Source organism: Carassius gibelio, chromosome A4 (assembly GCF_023724105.1).
Source record: "Carassius gibelio isolate Cgi1373 ecotype wild population from Czech Republic chromosome A4, carGib1.2-hapl.c, whole genome shotgun sequence".
In the NCBI taxonomy this organism is placed as follows: Eukaryota; Metazoa; Chordata; class Actinopteri; order Cypriniformes; family Cyprinidae; genus Carassius; species Carassius gibelio.
In genome coordinates this window covers 6,492,604-6,514,889 of record NC_068374.1, presented here as the reverse complement: position 1 = coordinate 6,514,889, position 22,286 = coordinate 6,492,604, and the positions used below count along the sequence as shown (strand labels likewise).

Below are 22,286 nucleotides of genomic sequence, written 5' to 3'. Positions count from 1 at the left end.
TTAACCCTTTCCACTTCGAACTATTCTTTCTTTAAATTATTTTAAAGTAGTGTTTAGCCCCAGCCAACCACCCCACATCAGCTACTACTCACTGGATACTTATCAATACAATAAACCTACTACTACTTGAACTTCAAGACAATAATTCAGATTAAAATGACTGAATTCAACTTTTATTGAGTTAAATTTCACATAACTCTAAGTCAAACCTCAAAAAAACCCCTCAAAAGTCCTGTTATACTAAATGTAAAAAAATATATATATATATAAACTTTCTCACATGCTTCCTTTCACAAACATGGATTTCAACTTTTGTTAGACCAATGCTTTCAGCGTGTGGCCTTGCACTGGTTTAACGGTTTAAGTTATTCTATTTCTTTAAGTGCTGCTGTGGCTTTAACTTGAACAAAACTTGCCATGCCAGATAGTTGCATCTTTACAGTATTATCTGCACTGCGATTTCTTTTTGTAAGCTGTAATGCGATTATAAACATAAAATTTTACTGTCTTCCAATCGCGGTTCCTCAGAGCTTGTGGTTCAGCTTTCAAGCATTTCTCACAGTCACTCTTTGCTGGTACAGTGCCAGATATGATGAATGACTTCAGGTGCCTTTCCACCGCCTGCACCTCTGCCTGCTGCCAGGGAGCTTTCTTCTGGCTACTTTTACCTTAAAGTGATCAGAAAATAAGAAATGATTAAGAGTGTATGCTGGAATTCAAATCTGAAGTTCTGAATCCTGAATTCATTCAAGGATTCGAACTCTCTCTAAACCCTCCTTTATCGAGGCTCGACTCTGTTCTGATTGGTCAGATGTCCCAGTCTGTTGTTGGTGCTACCTTTGTTTGAGAGTAGGTCAAATTACACATTCGCACACAGCCAATGAAAACCAGAGGCTGGGCTTTTGTTACAAACCTGTGTAGGTTCATGCAGGAAGCAAGTCTGGAATTACGGAGGACTCGTTTCTTCCTTTTGGGAGACTAATTTAATTTGTCCTGAACTTTGACCTTTTTACATTTGATCCTTTATATTACACACTACATAAAAAGGTCATACCTGAGTAAGCATAAAAGGGGTACTTTAACTAGAATTAGCTCAGAAATTTGTGACTAAATACATAAGATATAACCCAGTGTCTGTAGTCATTTTTTGAATTGTCGAGAGAGAGAGAGAGAGAGATTGATATTCTTGCCAGATACGGTGCATTTATGAATTTCAGAAGGATCTATGACCCTCTCTAGAGACAATATGCAATGCATTTTTTTTATTTTATTTTTTTTACTTAAGTAGATTTACTTAATTTCCAAATGTGTTAAATTTACTTGAAAAATGATTGTGCAAAAACTTGCCAAATAAAAATTAAGTAAATTTACCTCTTGTTTTTTTCAGTGTAGGGTAACTGGTGGCTTTGAAATGACAGAAGCATGAATTTAGAATTTCTCAGGGATAAAATGACAAACAGATATAAGCTTAGTGATTAAAATGAGCATTCTTTTTTACCATGTGGCTGCTACTGCAACGTTTAGCCAATTCTAGTTGAATTTAATCCTACAGAAAACAACAGACGTACCAAAGAGAAATGTGTAGAGTTCACCTTTGCAAGGTGGTCTCATAGCACTGGCTCCTGAAGACATCGGCACTTCTGATGATGGTTTGCCTCTCTTGTGTGACATATTCCTCTCGGTAGCAGGAAGTGCCACCTCGGCTGAAGCTTTGATGGAAAATAATCAAAGTTCAACATTTTCAGAAAGAGAAGTAATATATATATAAAATAAATAGTAGTAAATGTGCTATAAAATTCTGACAATGCACAAGTGATGGGTGTTATTGTCCAACTAATGATTTTAATCATGATTATACAGTAGATACCATAAGTGAAATTAACGCTAAAGTGTGCAGTTGTTTTAAGCTCAAACTCTTTAAACAGAGTACTTAGTTTTATTTTAGTCAAAAAGGAATCATGTCACAATTCGTTTTGTGCCTCGACCCACCCAACAAAAGAGAGTGGATCAGCTAGCTTTACATAATAAATGTAACTTTCTCTTATGAACCCTTAATTTTATAGTATTAAGTTCCTCAAAAACAAAGTACACAGTAAAACATGTTGATAAAATAGATAAATTTATATTCATACTTAATCATATGTAATAAAATGATAATGTTGAAGAATAGCTTGGAGGCATTTGACAGTAGTTTTGACAAAATAAATACTTGTTTAGTGTACTGAATCATCTTCTGTGCTGGAACAATGTGTTTGCCCATCAGGTCTTCACAAATCACTTGACTGATAACAATCAATAACTACAAAATGTAATGGTGTATTTTGACAGTAATACAAACCGTCAACAGTAGATGAACAGTGTCCCTCTTGTATGCTCCTGTCTTCCTCATCACAGTCATTAACTTGTTATTCCTCATCACAGTCAATTACTTTTTCTGTGGAAGTACAAAATACAGCTTTACAGTGGTATATAATGGTTTGCAAACTTGGTATAGGAATAGATGGTTAAAAAAAAATCTATTAAATTAACAAACCATCAGGATCTATCCCAGTTTCATCCAAGTTCTTGCCATGGAACTCAGCTAATCTTCCTTGCTCAAGAGCCATTAAAACTTTGCTGATCTTGGCTAGTTGCAGGGTCTTCTCAGGGAGTCGATAGAACTCACGATGGATTCTGATGTCGTGCCCGAGAAAGTTTGCCAGCTGGTCCATCTCGGTGTCGGTCATGTTCAGCACTGTTGAAAGGGTCGCGGCATGCTTACGCAGCCTGGTAGATGTCAGTGCCTTGGGACACTTTTCACCACAAGCCTTTGCAAAGCCACGGAGGCAGTCTGACCCTCGGAAATGTGTCATGGCTTCTGGTCTAGCAAACATATAGGCATTGTCTTTTAAAACACCACACGCCTCTCTCTGCTTAACAAGGAGTTCTAAGGAACACAGCATTTTTGGAGTCAGAAGGACTGGAACTGGCCGACCACGCTTTCCCCTGGTGATAACCCTTGTGAAGTGTCTGCAGAGTTTCTTCTCCACTTTGGAGAGAGCCCAGTCCACATCCTCATGTGGATCAGAAGTGTCTCTTGATAAAAACACAGACAAAGGCATGCTCGCCACCTCTCCTTCTCTCCGCCGATTAAAGAGAATCATCTGAGCTAGACACACCTTGGCCAGCTCCATCCAGGCTTTAGTAGATGGACTTTCTTAGAGCAGGTTGAACCACTCATCTTGCACTTGACTGAGAAAAGTATGCAGTTTTTGTACGTCTTCAGTAAAGGGCATGAGCGTGGGCACATTCCACTTTGCTTCCCTGATATTCCTCAGTGCTGTAGCAGAGATCATCTCGTTCCACTTATTCGCATGGACTTCTTGAAACTCACTGGCATTCTACACAAGCTGTTTGTCATTGGAGATTAAGCCCTGAGCTTTCAAGAGTTTGCATACTTTAACCAGGGAATTCCCAAGCTTGTTAGCAAGAGATGGAATCAAGAATTTGTCGGTTTCACTGTCATACCCACATGTATACTTAACAGCTTTGACGGTCTCCATGTACTTCTTTGGATTTACACAATCTTCCAGTGTTTTTAAGGAGGTGACTTTCCTGGCATTGTGAATCAATCTTCCCAGTTCTCACATCTTCTCCCGCACACATTGTTTATTCTTATCTGATAGCCCACCTTTGTTCAACAAGTGCTGCCCAATATCAGTAATTACTCTGTCATTTTTTATTATATCTGTGATTGGGTCAGGATTCATGGCACTGATTACTCCCCACAGTTGTTTGGTCATGTTTGAAGGCACAGGCCCAGTGTAGGTACACATGGACTGAACACGGTTTTTTCCTGGTTTGGAAGGATCTGATTGTGGTTGAAGTCTACAAGTACGCATGTGTCTCCATAGGACCTTTCTTGTAAAAAGTCCTTGACAGTATGCACAATGCATGAAATCTTCTCCCTGCACTTCTTTACGTGGTCGTTTAAATGGCACTAGTTCCCCCTTTCCTGACTCCATAACAGCTGCATTGTGAGCATAGTTTCCTCTGTTGCGAATATAATCAAGCTGGTTTTTCCTCTCCTTTGAACCCTTTGGAAAGCTTAGAGCTCTAGCCACATCAGACTTATTTTCATGTGAACTTTCTAGATGCCTTGCCATCTTAGCATAGGGTTTACTGCAGTACAAGCAGTAATGTCTCTTGTTGTACACTCTAGCACCATCTCTTTTTTGGTATGCACCAACAACTATGCCATCTGTTGTGTTCTGAATTGAACTGGGTTCTTCTCCTGTTCCAGATGCTTCAGACGCAAAGTTGTGCATTTTGTCTGACGTTGTGGTGTCACAATTAGGGCAACTCACTGAGCCAGACTGATCAATATCCAGTCCATCAAGAAGCCGACGTTTTGCCTGGTTTAGTGTAAGGCTAACATCACTGTCACTTTCAGAAGTGGTATCTGGAACATAATCATCAGAACTCTCTGGTGTAGAATTAAAGAGCTCATCAGAATCTTCAAGATTTGTGTCTTTCATCTAAAAAAAATAAAAAAATAAAATAAAAAATAAATGGGTAGAACTGCTGCAATTAATTGATCATTTGAATTTGACAATAGTAGCCAATTTACTGTGTCTCTCTTAATCTTTTGAGGATTTTTTTTCCCCCTCAATTTTGCAAGTCACATGTGATGATTAGCTGCTTCTTACCATGCTATAATAAAGTTCTCAGTGCAAAAGTTATGAACAGTTGTTCTGACAAAAAAAGAAAAAAACTGATCATTTTGGTCTTAAAGTAAAATAAAATTGAATAATTCAGTGATACTTTGCAGTCAATATCACATGAGAATATATTAATATTACATAAATTACTGATGATGAGAATGATAAAAAAAAGACATCACGTCTCTTGTTGTGACTTAAACTTACTATGACACTTTTAGTCCGTCTCAGCTTTGGCACAAAAATCTCATTTTCCTTGTGGCTGTGGGTTGCAATCTGTAAACAAAGTATAAACAATATTAGACATTTCTATTGTATCTGAAATATGAAAATAAAAAAGTTGACCAGAGATCAAGAGTGAAAAATATCCCTGTCCAACATCCTCTGTCTGCACTCACACACACACACATCTTGAATAAAACGGGCCTCATGGGAACCTTTCACACACAACGTTATTGTTCCTCATGGGGACCAGATTCATCTAATCTCACACAACATCTCAACTCCCAACACTGAGCGACCGAAAGTGTGTTGTGGGGACGTCGTGAGTGTAAATTTTAAAGCATCAATTAAACAAGAAAAAGTTACTTGTGAAGGACAAAACTGGCCCCAAATATTCCACTACCTCTAACCTACTGGACACATGTTGATAAACTGTTGAGGGAACTAGTTTACGGCAGATACGCATCAAAATATGCACCAAAAACACAAAAAACATGGAAAAAACTGACAGTAGACATAACTTTCCATTGTTAAATATGACCGTACCTGTTGAGGAGACCTGGTTTGACCAGAAGCATCATCCATTGGAGTCTGTGACTGGAGAGAAGCATCATCCATTGGAGTCTGTGACTGGACAGAAGCATCATCCATCAGAGTCTGTGACTGGACAGAAGCATCATCCATTGGAGTCTGTGAGTGGAGAGAAGCATCATCCATTGGAGTCTGTGACTGGACAGAAGCATCATCCACTGGAGTCTGTGACTGGAGAGAAGCATCATCCACTGGAGTCTGTGACTGGACAGAAGCATCATCCATTGGAGTCTGTGACTGGAGAGAAGCATCATCCACTGGAGTCTGTGAGTGGAGAGAAGCATCATCCATCAGAGTCTGTGACTGGACAGAAGCATCATGCATCGGAGTCTGTGACTGGAGAGAAGCATCATCCACTGGAGTCTGTGACTGGAGAGAAGCATCAGAGTCACCTGCTGCTCTGCTATTAGCAGCAATGCTGCTCTTCTGCAAGAGACAACACCAATAATGAGAAGATTTCACAACATGGAAACACAAGAGACTAATCTGATGCAGATACTGAATGACCAATGAGACAATCAGCCTCATTTTAAACCTTTATCCCTGTCCAACATCCTCTGTCTGCACTCACACACACACACACACACACACACACATCTTGAATAAAACGGGCCTCATGGGAACCTTTCACACACAACGTTTATTCCCACCCAGCAAAAACTCGTTGAAAAGACGTCGAAAAGACGTCATTGGCAGTCGTCTAAACAACGTTAAAATTTAGTTGAAAAGTGAAAGGTGAAACGACGTCTTTTTCATGTCGTCAAAAAGACGTCTATAAATAGACGTCCAAATTACGTTTAAATGTGGTTGAAAAGTGAAAGGTGAAACGACGTCTTTTTCAGGTCGTCAAAAAGACGTCTATAAATAGACGTCCAAATTACATTTAAATGTGGTTGAATAGTGAACGGTGAAAAGACGTCTTTTCCAGACCTAATTACAACCATGAATTATTTGTCATATTCCTAATTAGTGAAAATAAGACAATTCACAGTATATTGACACATTTATTGACACATTACATCTTTCATGTAAAATCTTGATCACATCTTAAGCTTCTTTTGATTAAACAGACCGTAAAAACTGTAATATTGTGAAATATAACTACAGAAATAATTGTTTTCTATGTGGATGCATTGTAGAATGTAATTTATGCCTGTAAACTGAAATTTTTAACACAATTACTTCAGTCATCAGTATTACATGATCTTCAGAAATCATTATAATATACTGATTTGCTGCTCAAGAAACATTTCTGATTATTATCAGTTTAAAACCGTTGTGCTGCCAAATATTTTGTGGAAACCATTACATTTGTCCATATTTTTTTAATAGACCTTGCAAAAGAGTAGTATTTATTTAGATTTTTTTTTTTATCAATTTAAAAGGCTTTACTATAAACTTATCAAATTAATCCATGTTTCTGTATAAATATATTTTTTCAAGACAAATAAACTATGACCAATTATAACCACATTAGAACAACCAAAAATTTTAATTCTGTCATTAATTACTTACCCTCATGTTGCCCCAAACCCATAACACCCTTTTGTGCAGAACACAAATTAAGATATTTTTTTAACAGATGCCTTGTGTACAAAAAAAAACAAACAAACAATAACAACAGCAAAAATAATCTATTCAGAAATTATGACTCCCCAATGGATTTTCACAAAAGCACCAAAAGCGCCAGCTCTCACGCCAATGCAACACTGATGCATCATGGTGCTTGTGTGAATGTGTTATTTTATATAAAGAAAATAATCTCAGATTTCATTAAAAAGTTCCGCATTTATGTTTCAAAGATGAACAAAAGTCTGGCTTGATACAACATGAAGGTGAGTGAGGAAAATCTTTGGTTAAACTAACACATTAGGTAAATGGGGTTCCCACAGGGGCACCAGTAGATCTCTGCCTGATCTCTGATCTTCTGCTTCTTCTGCTCCTTCCTCCATCCCAATTCTGGATGAATGAGCCACAGCAGATGTTTCCACTTTGAATGCTTTAGCCTCGCTCTTTTTTCTGCAGCATCTAAAGTGAGAAAGAAAACCGTAACTAAAATGTAAATTAATAATAAAAAAACAATGTTTGTCCAAAATGTACAAATTAAAGTGTACTCATTCTTTATGAGGGATTATTAACTAATCAGTATGTCAGGGGTTGTCAGCTCTGGCCATTAAGGTGAGACTTAGGTCTCTGCAGAGTAAAAGTGGGCGTTTATGACTTTGTGGGTGTTTTCAAACTGCTGGGTGTTTCTAAATCATGCAATCAAAATGATCCCCCTTACCTAAACCCCACCCTAAACCTACCGTCACTATGATGTCAGCCAATCAGGTATCATGGTCTAAAAACACCCTGATCTGGTAACTCCCATTACTTTAGTACAGAGACATATGCTTGGATTAAGGTCCACTGTCATGCAGAGTTCATGTCTCAATCAGCTTCACAGTTTGCCAAGTTGTGAATATATTGTGTACACAAATGTAGGTACTGGTAAGCACTGTGGCTCACTATACACTGGTGACTATTGCTGTCCTCATTGTACAACATCACTACTGACATTAATGCACAACAATAAAACTGATATCTTACTTTAATGCTATTTACAGCACATTATGATGAATACTTTATTACATGTATGTGCAAGATTTAATTAATAAATTAATTGGAAATGTTTACTAGATTAGACATTACCTGTCTAGTGATATGTTTATGCTGAAATATATTATTGGTTTGTGTTTTAAAATCTATTACGTGTTTTCTTATAGCGAATTATCAGTGCACCGTAAAATGAAAATAGTGATTGAGGCAGCCCTTCACCACTGAGTACTGAGCAACGGACCTGAGTGAAACACACCCAGTGTTTACGTCCACACCTGATCACACTCACCTGTCTGTGACTTATAGTTAGCAAAACTGAAGACCTTGATTAATGTGTTCAGGTGCACTGCACTAGGTTGGTGCAAAACTCTGCATGTAAAAGGACCTTGTGAGACAATGTTGAGATCTCCTGCAATATGTTCTGAACATTCACTATAAAGAGACAGAATGACTTACAACACTGGTGTCCAGTCCTGGGCTGGAGGATCACCGTTCTGCAGAGTTTCTGCTGATCCTTGATTGGCTGCTCAGGTCTGCTTAACTGGGGTTGGAGCTTAATTATGAAAAAAGAGAAGACAACCAATATTATAATGTTAAAAAGTTAAACAACGTTAAATAATTTGATCCATAAATATGCACAACATCTGAAAATGCACAAAGATGAGAAGAAAGAACTTTCAACATTGAAAAATAAGAAGCAATATTAAATCACACATGCATTTTCTTTTCTTCTTATTATTCCTCTTGCAATAAGTTTATTCACAATTACCTTGTGGTTTATCAATGATTTTCAGTCTCTGAAATAGAAAAGATCCATCAATGATGAACTATTATTTACCCCGTTTATATCTGCGAGGTGTTCATAACACATTTTACCAGTGTGTTAAGATCAGTAATTATGACTGTCGAATGTCAGACTTGACTCAATGTATTCTGCCCCCAAACATATGATTAGACTATCAGTCGAATATCGGCAAGATTCAAAAATTCTGATTCAACTATGAAAAACCTTAGTCAAGGACACCCCTAGTAATTTCAAATATTACTATTTTACTGTATTTTAATCAAATAAATGCAGCAGTGGTGAGCATAAAAGATTTATTTTAAATACATTTTTAAATAATATTTTCTATTTCTCTTCCACCTTTATTTGATCCTCTAACTTTAACACTCACTATTCTAATTCTATTCTTAAAAAAAATCTAACTACCTTTCTAATCTTTTTGTATTATATTTTCTTTACATTTATTATGCAATTGTGTGTATGTGTGTGTGTACGAGTAAAGACCTCTAACTAGCTTGTTCTACTCTTTTTTTTAATTCTGTTTTCTCTTTATTTATTATATTATTTAAAATCCCATGCTATGTGTACCGTGTTAAGCTAACTGAGACTTGTTATAGCACTATAACATTGCTTATATATCATTGCACTTGTTTTTGATTGCTTCCACTGTCTTAATCTGTAAGTCGCTTTGGATAAAAGAGTCTGCTAAATGAATAAATGTAAATGTAAATACATGATAAATCTGACCCTTAAACGTTTGAATAATAGTGTATGTCTGAGGTATTACTTACTAGTTATATGTTTCATAATGTCTAAAAATGTTCTTCAGCTGGATACAGGCACGGCCATCAGCATGGAAGAATCTAGAACATAAACAATCTGTCATTCTGTCAATCTGTCTAAGCCAACAATATTTATTATACAATGCCATGTTTATTATAAATAAACTATAGCAGAGGTGAAATGCAGAAAAGAAAATTAATTTACAGATTATACAAAAAAATTAAAAGAATAATAACAGAATTTAAAGTTTTAGGTTTACTAATCGATTAATACTCTTACAGTGTGGACATCAAAATAACTAACATGCAAACAAACACACACACACACACACATTATGAAAATATTATATAAACACACACATATATAAGAAAATTACAGATTCATGCTGATGTAGGCGAAATATATTGTGAAAAATGCACATAAAGTTACCTCTTGTAGTTAGCATTACAGTTGAGATGCTAACGGACTTTTCATGAAGACACTGACCATTTCTATAAACTACATTTTCAACGAAAGCGTGTCATTTACATGAAAGAAAGTTTCAGGGACACTTTTATGTAACATTTGTGTAATTTAGGGATTAAACTTACCTGAAATTAGTGAAAACAACCATGAGAGACAGCGTCTGTTCAGCTGCTTGACGGTTGAGCTGAGCCCCGTTTCCATGGTGACTCCAGTACAGCGCGTGACCATCAAGTGTTTTCAAAATATATTTAAATATATTTAACAGTGCGATCAGACATGATGTCTAATTTCTTCACTAGTTTATGTTAATGGCTTTGTGGTGCGAAATAAAAGTTTTTTTTTCTGCTAAATTTGGACTAAAGCCCATTTACATCTATTTTTGGGCTAAATTAAAAAAAAAAAAAAAAAAAAAAAAAGACGTTAAATGTCGCTTTTTGGGCTTAATTTGGACCAAATCCGACGGACCAAACGAAGACCAATTTTCAACGTCGCTTTTTGGGCTTAATTTGGACCAAATCCGACGGACCAAATGAAGACCAATTTTCAACGTCGCTTTTTGGTCTAAAAGATGGCCATGACGGGCCGACTTGATTTAGACCAGAAAACGACGTCCAAATGACGTCTGGTGCTGGGTGGGTTGTTCCTCATGGGGACCAGATTCATCTAATCTCACACAACATCTCAACTCCCAACACTGAGCGACCGAAAGTGTGTTGTGGGGACGTCGTGAGTGTAAATTTTAAAGCACCAATTAACCAAGAAAAAGTTACTTGTGAAGGACAAAACTGGCCCCAAATATTCCACTACCTCTAACCTACTGGACACGTTGATAAACTGTTGAGGGAACTAGTTTACGGCAGATACGCATCAAAATATGCACCAAAAACACAAAAAACATGGAAAAAACTTACAGTAGACATAACTTTCCATTGTTAAATGTGACCGTACCTGTTGAGGAGACCTGGTTTGACCAGAAGCATCATCCATTGGAGTCTGTGACTGGAGAGAAGCATCATCCATTGGAGTCTGTGACTGGACAGAAGCATCATCCATTGGAGTCTGTGACTGGAGAGAAGCATCATCCACTGGAGTCTGTGACTGGACAGAAGCATCATCCACTGGAGTCTGTGAGTGGAGAGAAGCATCATCCATTGGAGTCTGTGACTGGAGAGAAGCATCATCCATTGGAGTCTGTGACTGGAGAGAAGTATCATCCATTGGAGTCTGTGACTGGAGAGAAGCATCATCCATAGGAGTCTGTGACTGGAGAGAAGCATCATCCATTGGAGTCTGTGAGTGGAGAGAAGCATCATCCATTGGAGTCTGTGACTGGAGAGAAGCATCAGAGTCACCTGCTGCTCTGCTATTAGCAGCAATGCTGCTCTTCTGCAAGAGACAACACCAATAATGAGAAGATTTCACAACATGGAAACACAAGAGACTAATCTGATGCAGATACTGAATGACCAATGAGACAATCAGCCTCATTTTAAACCTTTATCCCTGTCCAACATCCTCTGTCTGCACTCACACACACACACACACACACACATCTTGAATAAAACGGGCCTCATGGGAACCTTTCACACACAACGTTTATTGTTCCTCATGGGGACCAGATTCATCTAATCTCACACAACATCTCAACTCCCAACACTGAGCGACCGAAAGTGTGTTGTGGGGACGTCGTGAGTGTAAATTTTAAAGCACCAATTAACCAAGAAAAAGTTACTTGTGAAGGACAAAACTGGCCCCAAATATTCCACTACCTCTAACCTACTGGACACGTTGATAAACTGTTGAGGGAACTAGTTTACGGCAGATACGCATCAAAATATGCACCAAAAACACAAAAAACATGGAAAAAACTTACAGTAGACATAACTTTCCATTGTTAAATATGACCGTACCTGTTGAGGAGACCTGGTTTGACCAGAAGCATCATCCACTGGAGTCTGTGAGTGGAGAGAAGCATCATCCATTGGAGTCTGTGACTGGACAGAAGCATCATCCATCAGAGTCTGTGACTGGACAGAAGCATCATCCATCAGAGTCTGTGACTGGACAGAAGCATCATCCATCAGAGTCTGTGACTGGACAGAAGCATCATCCATTGGAGTCTGTGAGTGGAGAGAAGCATAATCCATCGGAGTCTGTGACTGGAGAGAAGCATCAGAGTCACCTGCTGCTCTGCTATTAGCAGCAATGCTGCTCTCCTGTAAGAGACAACACCAATAATGAGAAGATTTCACAACATGGAAACATGGGGGGGGGGGGGATAGATAACATTTTACCCATTAGGCCAGGCATACTACCCCCACTTTTTAACCCCTAAATTGGTCTAAGAACATAAGACCCCATTATTCAATGTACATAAAAAATAAAATAAAAAACACCGACCCTCAAGTCATAATGGTTACAAATTATTTTCATATTTCTAACAGATTCAAATTCTAATTTCTTCAACAACCAAAAATTAGTTATTTTGTACACAGTGTGCTGTGCAACTTACTTGGGTTCTCCATGGGCAGTCGTCTCCCCCATAATCATATGTGATTTCTTCTCCTTCTTTAATGTCTTCCAGCACAAATAAACACAGGTGTGCCTTTCCATTCACATCGATTTTCTTCATCTTACAATTTGGATGTTGGTGGTCATCGTTAACTAACCGCCCAAACGATCCATCTTCCCTAGATGCATCAATGCTTAAATTTGAGAGAAAAAAAAGGGAAAAGGATAAATACAAGTGTTATAATACATCAACACAAATCAGTGTCTTTGGCTGTATTTACACTGCATGGTTCAATTGACCCAATTCCAGTTTTCTTCATCCCATGTGGCACAGATCAGAAAAGAGTCACGAGCGTTTAAGAAGGAAAGTGAAGAACTGTTAACTGGTCAAAACTAGTTTCATAAGACAATGTACTATTGAAATTGTTCCTGATGTCATACTGTAACTGTTTTTTTTTTTAGATTGTCACCAAATGCCGTGTAAACTGCACACACTGGATAAATGTCACTCTGAAAAAAAAAATCTAAGCACGTTGTCAAAAAAAGGATAGTCACAAAATCAGAATTGGTCATGAAGATCTGCAGTGTAAATGCGGCCTTATTTACTATGCTATAGCACAAGGAATATAGCTTTGGTGCAATGTGACTTCTTACCACCATGTTTTCTCTCTCCACTTAAACTCGAACATAAAAACAGCACAGGATGGGTGGTATCGTTTTCTTCTCCTCTCCATCTCTGCATAACTGATCAACTCACCCCTGTACTCCACAATAAAATCTCCTTTGCAAAAGGAACCTTTTGCAAATAATCCACGACCTGCAGATACAGCAAAAACATTTTCACCAAAAAAATTAATTAATAAATCTTGCAGATAAAGGATGATAATTGTGCACACAGAACACATTAATAGTAGCTTATTTAAAATATTCTGCAACCTGGTTCCTAATTAACATACAGAGTTTTTATATTCCATACTCACAAGGTTATGGTTCCATATTTTAGTAATTATTATTACTTACCTTTCACCGCATTGATGTACTTCACCTCTAATTTAGTTTTGTGAGACTTCGTGACAACATGATGCATGGTATCCTTAAGAGGGCTGATTCGTGGTGGCATTTCAATCTGGAAAAAAAAACAACATAAAATAATATTTTCATGCGACACTGTATTGTACTTCTGTAATGCAACACTTCATTACAATGCTACATTTATCAATGTGACAAATCAAAACTGAAGGTTACATAAATCTAGCACAATGTTAGCGTTTAAGGCCTCAACTCTCTACATTAATTTAGGCCCTAATCTCTCACAAAATGACAATCTGTTCCTATAAAATCCCAGGCCTTGAGAACTGCTGATTTGGACTACTCTTATGGACGACCTCTCCATACAAACCCTGGTTTAGTTTAACTACTGTCATTACTACATAGAAGATTAACCTTAATCATTTGTTCATTTAAAGCTAACGTTACATACCTTTTTTTTTATTTTGTTTCATTTCTCTCACGAGCCCAGTTAATTATATGATCAATATATAATTATAATTATATATTAATAATGAGATAAAAAGAGAGATTGTTATAGTAAAGAAGATTTGATAAAGCTTTTCAGTCAAAAATGATTCTTAAACATTAAATTGTATTATTATGCGATCGCTAATTGAAAAACAGAGAAATATCACAGGCCATACGCAGGCCTCAACAGTTAATTAGCACCACCGTTAAATAGCTAGCTAGCGACTTTAGATCTAATTAACCTAATTGGTTTAAAATGTGCTTACCTTTCGTTTAACTTTTCCTTTGCGCAACTTCAGAATCTCCTGCAAACAATCTCCTCGAGTCGGTATCTCCTATAAAGTCTTCTTATCGTCTGTCCGTGTGAAGTGTCCACTTAATACGCATATTTTCATATTGCTGCTGATATCGTTCCTAATGAAGACGAGGAAGTGGGCGGGGCCTACCATATATAGAGAGCGTGTGTGTGAAGAAGCGCGCGCAGTACCGCTGAGAAATGTTTGGGGGCGCAGCTGAGCACTCCCTTCACACTCACACAGTCACGAATAAACGTGTGTTTTGGGCCATCGCTGAAACTCCGCCCAGCACCTCCAAAACAGCTCCTCTAATCATTTATATGGCTTTCGCTTATGGGGACCTGACTTTTGGTCCCCACAACGCAAGAGGTCCCCATGACGTGACTGTGTAAACAGACTCATGTCCCCACAACGTGATGAATACCAGAACACACACACACATAGGGAAATATGAGACTGGTGAAACTGTAACAGAGAAATGTGAGAATATGTTAAATAAAATCAATGAATCAAATAAAGGGGAGACATTGGATCCAAAATGCAAAAGTCACACACCATGTCTCTCTCTTGAACACACACACACACAAACACACACACAAGCACGAGCGCACGCACGCACACATACGCGCACAAACAGAGTAAGGTCAAAGGATGGAATTCTTCCCTAGTAACCTCCAGGCCTATTCGAGCGACCCAGGCCCAGCGTGACACTTTTTTTATTTTTCTATTTTCCATTTACATGTACTGTTTGAAAATTATTAAACGTTTGCTGTTATTTTTGTTTTTTGTTCATAATTGCTGTTGGCAATTTTGAAGAGTTACTGTTCATTGAATTGCAAAATAATTTTATAATGGAAATGTTTACAATAAAAGGTTAATAAAAATATGTTATGATTGAAATAATGTAATTTTTTTTATTAAGTTAGAAATAAAACAATGGGTAACAAAATGCTTTCAAAAAAATGTGTTCTCTTTCTAGTGCAATGTTCAGGTTTGACTGTATTATAAAGTAAAACTGGCACTTAAAATTACCATTTAAACCAACCAAACAAAAAAAAACTTGACAAAAATAGTCTTTGAGAATCTGTGATTATATATTAAAATCCACAACCTGAAATAAATAGGCAAATATGTGCAAAAATCACTAGAATTCACAAGCCTTTCTACAGAGAGCTGTACATTCTCTATAGTGGTAAAAATGTGCTATTGCATCATAAAAATGCTTAATTTGTCCACCAGATGGCACCAATCTAATTTCAAAAATTGTTTTCTATAGGCCTTGGCTGTACTTTAAAATAAAATACAGCTTTGATAATTTTTTTTTAATTACATATATATATAAATTTTCAATTATATTCAATGGGAAAAAATTGATCATAATTATTGCATAAAAATTCATTATTATCATAAAATTCTCTCAAAACACCAAAAAAAGAAAGAAAAAATATTATTGTAACAAAAATACATTTGATTGATTTTACTGAAAAAAAGTATACCTGAATCCCGCCCTCCGGGTCATTTTTGACCCGAAGGTACTGAGTGTGACTCCTAAATGAAGAACCCCAGAAGGTTAATCCTAAGCTATGCAGTAAATGGTTTTATACGTTTACAATTTGTTTTAATGTGTAAAAAAATATTTACAGGACAAAAAAAAATAAACACATAAAAGAATGTTTTGTAAAAAAAAAAAAACAAAAAAAAAATTGTACTTTTTTAAATTACAATATTCATGAGTACTTCTCTTTTATTTACACATGAATATGCAAAGAAAAATACAAAATGTACAGAAAGTACTCAGGTTTATTTATAAATTACACAATAAAATAGAAAAATTTATACTTATGACTGTCACTTTTGAAGTGAAATGTGAAAATAAATAAAACATGTTGAGTCAGTTGCTCAGACAGGGTATATGCAGGAATTTTGAAGTTAATTTTAATACCTTTTCAAGACTTTTTCTAAGACCTTCTCAATATTTTTTAATACCTCACTGCTACTTCAAGCTGTAACCATTTACATCAGTGATACTTTTAACTTAACAGTTTTAGTTTGTGATAAAGGCTATAGACCACTCGGATACAAAAAAAAATTCAAATAGGCTGGGATAGTAAATCATAGCAAAGTTTATTAAAAAACAAAACAAAACTTTGCTCCACCCTCAACAACAATCATGCTGACATGTGCCTCAGTTCCTCTGATTTTTTTCCCAGCAGCTTCTCAGTTTGGACCAATTTGTTCCTTTTTTTTTAAATTTACTACGTCTTCTGAGGATGTTGGACTTCGTGATCAGTTGTGCCATTAATGTCCCAGATTTCTCCTCTGCCTGCTCGGCTAATTTATCAGCATCTGTTTGGAGGGATTCGCACACCTCTGTCAGAACCGTTTGTTTCCGTTTCAGGTCTCCTGTCTCCTCTTGCACTGCTTTTCTTTTGAGGTCCTGTGTGGAACTCTGTTTCTACTTCCGTTCATCTTCCAGGTAACTCCTGTACCTTGATCTTGCACAAGCTACTGAAGCCATGAGCTCCTTTGTGAGAGGTACCTTCAAAACACCCCCACAGACACTGATCTGGTCACATATCAGCCTCAAAGCTTCCATCGTTTTTGTTGACTGGTTGAGCGACTCGTCAAACATTAAAACAAACTGGCCAGCCTTGTTGATGGTGTTGATGAGCTCCTGCTTAAAGTGTGGTGCTAACCCGAATTGTATGATGTATCCAGTTTTGTCCTTGCCACAAGTGAACGGTTTTGTTATATCCGAATCTGGAAACATAGCCTTGAAAACTTCAGCCACGTTTTCTTTTGAGTTCAGTGAATTGTGTTTCTCCGCTGTGTGGAGACACCACAACATCTCAGCACGCAGTGTTGCTGTGCCGCCCAGAGCCACTCTGATGTTGGCTACAGAAGATGAGGAAGCAGAGATAGCCCAGGTCATAGCTGTAGCTTCAGCGACTGCCGGTGTTGTAACGACGTTGGCACTAGGTTGTGGTGGTGCAACGCAATTACCACAGAAGCTAGCGATGGAGAGCTGCCGCTCTCTGCGGCTAGCTGCGGCTTTGTGGCTAGCACAACACATGTGGGACTTTAACGAGTAAATGCCCAGTGACACAATAATAATTTTTTTCTTGCATAATGTACAATATGCCTCCCTGATATTCCTCTCGACTGGCTGCAGCCACTCTTTAAAGTCCGGCATTTCCAGCAAGGATGCAGCAAATTTGCACTTCCCCATTCTGTTCATGCGTTCACCAACCTAAAACATTTCGGTGCCCGTGTGAGTGATAGCACCCTGTCGTGAGGCCAGCACGAGTGAGGGCCTATAGCTCACACAGAATACAATGGGTAGCATATTCCAGCTGGACATATGCTAGCAGGCTGCCTGCCCGTGGGAGGACAGAAGGCAGGTATCCACCAAGATGGTGATACATAAGAACTCTGAGGTACCCAGCCCGCAGGGTGGAAGTTTCAACGACAGAGCTGGCAAGGGGCTTGCCAAGGGGAAGACACATGCTGCCTTACGTGTCTCCTCTCGCTCAACCTGTGTCGTGTGCACTCACAACTCTCTCTGTGCTCATGCGCAAGATATAAAAAATTTTTCACACCTTTCTATTTATAACCTTTTCTGTTCTCATCTTTTTACTGTGTGCAGTGTGAACGCTCTGATCCATTAACATGGGCTCAAAAAAATGGCTACTCATCACAGTGTGTGTGAACCTGGAGTTAGGCATATGCCCAGTCTGCTCTGTTCTCGCGCTCCACTTAGGATGCTGCATCCTGATTGGTTCAGATAACATACTGCGGGAGGTCAGGGCCACGGAAAATCGTGCTATAAAGCGATTTAGAAATCGCGCACACTCAAATTGCGATTTTATTTCAATTTCGATTAATCACACAGCCCTAGTTTATATGTAATCCTATCTAGATGTTTTATGTCTTTGTTGAGGTCTATAAAGTAAAAAATCTATTGATAAATATACATTTCAAAGGATTAAAACTTCTCAAAGTATTTGGGTTAAAATCCCGTTGCGTCATCTAGAGGACAACATAAATATCACAGCCTTTATCTTTCAGTTAAAATGGGTGATTGACTGAATATGACTTTATATTAAATGTGTATTAACATTAAAAGTAAATGTGATATAAAAACATTGTAAGTTAGGCTACTAATCTTTCATTGTACAGAAAGAGAGCAAAGAACATTTACATTATCAAAAAATATGTAAATTATCAAAGAACATTTACATTATCAAATAATTTTTTCACTAACATTCTAGAGTTCAATCACTCTCAAAAACTCCCATTAAAATCACTGAAACTGTTAACACTGTGAAATCAATATCTTATTTACAGATTCGTACACACATCTGCACATTATTGTTTCTGATGAGAGAAATTGCCAGAAAGAGGTCTCCAGTCAGTGAGCGAGTGAAGGAAGCGCTGGTATTTTAGCGATGACTCATCAGAACACCTCTGATTGCTCATTTAATTCATAAGCTCAACAGAATCGTGTGTGATTGGTTATAATGCCCACTGCTGTAAAAACACGTCTGTCTCCGGCTCAGCTCCAGGGAACGCAAATCTGAATTTAGCAGCTGATGATATGACTCGCTGATTGATCTCACGCCGGTGTGATTGTATCAAATATAGAAAATATTAATCGCCTATTTTTTGTCTTTTGGAAGCTGCATTCAACCTGGCTCCCCTCTATTATAAGTTACACATACAACAAACTAATGTCATAGTGGTATCGTGTACTGTAATTGAATGTAGCCTAAGTTATAGGCCTACCTGTCAAACCGTAGACAGCACACGCGGTGTTCATCTTATACAGATCTTCATCGCAAGCAAACAATAACCTTTGCAGATTTGCTTTCAATTTAGTTCAGATCCAACTATAGAGATAGAAAACACCCTAATTTTTTCTAAAACTGCTGAAATTGTTTTAAATAAATATAATCTAGAATCATTCAGAATAACAGTTGCCATTTCCTTTACAATATACAGTTAAGAAAATAGCTTATCTTAAAATCTTTTTTTCCTGCTTTTGCGGAAAGAAAAGTCCTTGATAATGTCACTGAAGTCAAGGGATCTGAGAAAGTCACTTTCCAGGGACATCAAAGTAAGATGGTTTAGTCTCTATTGTAACATGGATGAACGAAGACGTTTTTTGACTGAAGACAGTTCTTCCTGACATTGCACTCAGTGAATATGCCACAGATGACTCATCTGGTTGCTTTTAACGTCGTCTCTCTGTTTGTATGTCAATTTTGTATGTCTAAGATACACATGACGACATGTTTTTGGCTGTTGACTCAAACCTCTCAAACTGATCACGGAGATCTGCAATGCAATCTTTCAATGAACCCACCAGAGCAACAGCATTAGACAGGTCAAGGGCCACCATCTGAAGTTGTGTGCTTGCTTTTTGAACACGCTGCAGCACTGTATTCCACACACTGCACAGAATGGCAACTTCAAGCTTCTCCATCTGCCTGGAGAGAGATGTGCCCTCACTGCGAGTGGTCAGGTTTTGATGATCATCTTCTGCTACTGTTTGAAGGGACTGGAAAATGTTGTCATAATTTAGACAAAGGGTGCTGGTTGCTTGTGCATGCGCACTCCACCTTGTGTTTGACAAGGATTTCAGAGTTTGAACACGGCCCTTCTCATTTTCTTCTAGGTTAGCCGTAACAATCTGCTACCTACCTATTTTGAGCAGAAGTTAAATAGAGACTGTACAAATGAGAAAAAACACCTCAGTCTCAAGACAACAGTTTACAGCATTTACCCCAAATAAGTTCACAGTATGTGCCGCACAGGGAACCCATTCAGCTAAGGGGTTGACTTCACGTATATGAGATTGCACACCTTTATAAGCACCAGACACATTACTGGCGTTGTCAAAGCACTGTCCATGCCAATCCTCTGTTTATGTTCATCTCCTTCACAACTGATATAACTGAATTGAACAGTGACTCACCAGTGTGACTGCTTATGGGTAGAAACTTAAGAAAACGCTCCTCTGTGTTTCCTTCTTCAGATACATATCTGACAATAAAAGTGAGCTGGTCTGAATGTGAAATGTCTGGGGTGGAGATCATTATCGAAAAATATTTGGCCATCCTTATTTTATCCAGGATTACAGAAAGCAGCTTGTCAAATCAATGCAAGGAAGTGACTAAAACTGCAATTCATCGACTGGCCGCTTGAGGCTGGCTGCAAAAGGGAGTCAATAGTCTAGATGGAAATAGGGATTCACACGCACCCCCCGTCTTTTTTTATGCCACCTGATTTTTTAAAATCCTTAAAGTGTCTATTTTCATAATCTGCCAGGTGCCAAGCTGAAATAATGTCCCAAAGGGTTCTTTTTGAACCCTTTGCTGCACCCGACCGGAACCCGAAAAATCTAAAAGTGATATAGAAAGTGACATAACATTAGAAGTAAACAACATACAAAGACAAATGAACACATTTTCCCATACAATTCTGACCCCAGGAATTTAATGGAATGGTTATTTTTGACATTTGACAACATATTGACCTTACTTCTGGACAAAAATAGCAACAAAATGGCCAAAGATATGTAGAGGATCAACTATTTTTTCGTTTCCTCAAGCATATAGGGTGATTTTTTTTCCACAACATATTTTCTTTATTATTCAAGTGTCTATTATAAGATTAAATCGGGTACCAAGCTGAAATAATGTCCAAAATGCTTAATTTTTAACCCTTTGCACCAAACCCGAAAAATCTAAATATGACTTAAAGTGGCATAACTTTTGATGTAAACAACTCACAGAGACAAATGGACACATTTTTCAATACAATTCTGACCCCAGAAATTGTTATTTGTCATGTTTTATAACATCTTGACCATCTGTGGTCAAAAAGAGCAAAAAAAAGTTCATTTGACAGTGTTTTTATTATACTTAAAAGCCTGAAATAGGGTTTATTTTAACCTTTTACTTCACCTGTCCTGAACCTGAAGATATTTAAAATAGTTTTACTTTTTGAAGTTAACAAGACAACGCAAATTAGCTTAAATAAATAAATAAAATGAATAAATAAAAAAACTACAGAAAAAATCCAAAATGGTCCAAAAAGTTGACTGAGCATAAACTGCAAGTTTTAGATTTTTGGGGCTTTGCAGTTGGTGGTCGTAGGTTCATACCTGCAGATTGCCATCTCCCACTTCTCTCTCTTTTGGAAAAATTTCAGTATTTGAAACTATAATTAAGATATACCTTTGTAGTCATAACTTAAAGTGATTTTTCAACAGTTTTTACTATAATCACAGGCTTTTGGAAATCAAATCTGTATTCTTGACTAGAAGTCTTGGTAGCTTAGCTGGTATCTACTAGCTAAAGTGTTTTTTTTTCAGGCTCAATACTTCATACATACTTACCAAGGGGAAAATTAAACATTGTAACACAGCTGAAGTGCCTCCAAAGAGGATTCGATCCCTAACACGGAATTTTACATGTCTCAACTCTTTCTGAGTATGGTAATTTTACAACACTCAACACATGCAGGTGGGGAGGGCAAGCAAGAAGCTATCATATCTACACAGTATATGAGATATGAGACTCTGTGAAGACGTCAGTTCACCATACCACATGAGGGATATTTGTGAACAGATTCCATTGAAATTAGAGGATTTGTCTTTGGATACATTGGCTATCACCAATACTGCTATAAAAGCTTTACAGGGAAAATACACTCACCTGAAGGATTATTAGGAACACCATACTAACACTGTGTTTGACCCCCTTTCACGTTCAGAACTGCCTTAATTATACGTGGCATTGATTCAACAAGGTG

General features: G+C 37.5%; 2 long non-coding RNA genes across 2 annotated transcripts; both read right to left on the bottom strand.

Moving 5' to 3' along the window:
* Positions 1 to 230: 230 nt before the first annotated feature.
* LOC127968706 (uncharacterized) lies at positions 231 to 2,394 on the bottom strand. The gene is made up of 3 exons (XR_008156058.1): positions 2,339 to 2,394; positions 1,593 to 1,709; positions 231 to 668 (listed from the first exon to the last, which is right to left on the bottom strand). It is a non-coding gene; the product is annotated as an uncharacterized LOC127968706 (long non-coding RNA).
* A 4,109-nt stretch (positions 2,395 to 6,503) lies between these two features.
* Positions 6,504 to 10,782, bottom strand: LOC127968539 (uncharacterized). The gene is made up of 6 exons (XR_008155999.1): positions 10,269 to 10,782; positions 10,108 to 10,176; positions 9,687 to 9,758; positions 8,881 to 8,908; positions 8,568 to 8,664; positions 6,504 to 7,541 (listed from the first exon to the last, which is right to left on the bottom strand). It is a non-coding gene; the product is annotated as an uncharacterized LOC127968539 (long non-coding RNA).
* Positions 10,783 to 22,286: the final 11,504 nt, after the last annotated feature.